At 43.0% G+C, this 1,675-nt stretch overlaps 1 non-coding gene across 1 annotated transcript; it reads left to right on the top strand.

Annotated features, from left to right (window-relative positions):
* Positions 1 to 690: 690 nt before the first annotated feature.
* Positions 691 to 772, top strand: trnas-gcu. The gene has a single exon. It is a non-coding gene; the product is annotated as a tRNA-Ser (tRNA).
* The last annotated feature ends 903 nt before the right edge of the window (positions 773 to 1,675 follow it).

Below are 1,675 nucleotides of genomic sequence, written 5' to 3'. Positions count from 1 at the left end.
ACTCAATGACAGATCTCCATTGTATCTCTGGCATCAAATTCCAAAGTGTGAACCACTTCTGAACTCTTCCACCGCATTCCGCTGTTTGGGAAGTGTCCCTGTTGGGGGAATGCACTTCCTTGTGTGTCAACTGCTGCTCCCAGCATGATTTCTGGCACTGCACTCATTTTCCTTCTGACACTCGCTCACTGTGTTGCTGTGATCATCTTGTCGCACGGCCCAGGAAATGATACAGATCAAGGTTTTTGCATTGTTGAATTCAATTGTCAGTTTAGCCTTATTTAGGATTTTGAAATTGTCTGTCCTGTACACAAGGGCGTGTCAAAAATATCTGAGCGGAAGAAAGGTGTTCCGAACAATGACATTGAGCACTATGCACTCTCCTCCAGTTTGGAAAACAATTCCTCACACACAACTTTACATCTCCTGCTGTCACCGGCTCTCCACTTCATTGACTTCAAATCTTCACAGAATTCAACAGATCTTGTTGCAGTCATTTCTTCATTTTTGCTCTGATCACTGTGAGCAGAGTGTCACATTCGGAGTGCGCTTGCCCCACAGCCCAGAGGTCAGACGATACTCTTGGAACCATATGTGCTATTTATCATTTCACCAATACCAAAGAGAAATATCTGTGTACATAATTTACAATTCACTTATTCATGAGATCAGAGGGGTAACCGCCCATCTGACGAGGTGGCCGAGAGGTTAAGGCGATGGACTGCTCATCCATTGTGCTCTGCACGCGTGGGTTTGAATCCTACTCTCGTCGCTATTGCTGACGATTTTCAATGTGGCTGTTTTTGGATGATCACAGCCTTCTTATTGAAATTGGAACTCCAATAGTGTGTTTATATGCATCGACGCTATTATAAAGTATCAAAGAATAATTTGAGCCTGTTGCCTAAACTGCATTGAAATGTAGATTGAATTGGAATAATTAAAAGGAACGCCATTTTCTTTTCCAAGTCAAGTTGCGTGAACTTTTATTGTCTGAAAGAGATCCAGGAAAACCAAATAACGAGAGATGCGAAGTGCACGTTTATGCATGGGATTCTTAATGAGTGTTTTGTCAGATGAAATCTGTCGCAGGTTGGGTAGAAGTGATTCACCTTGGTGAAATGAGCACAGAGAGATAGCACAAAACAATGGAGATATTTCAAAAGTGGCAGGGGCTGGATTTAGGAGTACCGATAACTGCTGTAAATTCACAGTGGAGAATTCTCGATGTGGGTGCCGTGCATGGCCAAGGACAGACTTACACATTGGTCTCATCCTTTCCCCTTGCTCGAGCCATTGGTGAAGGCTGGACATAAGACACATATAAACACAAGATTTGGGAAACAAGCTCCCTCTCGTTCTACACACACTTGATGCATCACATTGAACTATGAAAAACTGGAGAAGTCAGCAAGTTAACTGTAGGGACTGAATCTAAACTGTGGATCAATAACCGCAGATTAATGCAGCATAAACATGAAATGATTGAAACAGTCTTTATTCGCATGTCATTAGCAGACGTTTCGTTCTAATATCCGTGTGGCTAAATGAAGCAGCAGTGAACCCCATTTTTGCCCGTAGACTGAAGCACGCAGACACATTTCCCCAAGAGTGACACCGGCCTCTGGAGAAAACAAGCAGAAAGTAAGATTTCACCCACTTGGCTGATATTGTC

This window comes from Chiloscyllium plagiosum, unplaced genomic scaffold (genome assembly GCF_004010195.1).
Source record: "Chiloscyllium plagiosum isolate BGI_BamShark_2017 unplaced genomic scaffold, ASM401019v2 scaf_41587, whole genome shotgun sequence".
In the NCBI taxonomy this organism is placed as follows: Eukaryota; Metazoa; Chordata; class Chondrichthyes; order Orectolobiformes; family Hemiscylliidae; genus Chiloscyllium; species Chiloscyllium plagiosum.
The sequence above is the reverse complement of the archived record's forward strand: the minus strand, read 5'-3'. Positions and strand labels throughout refer to the sequence as shown.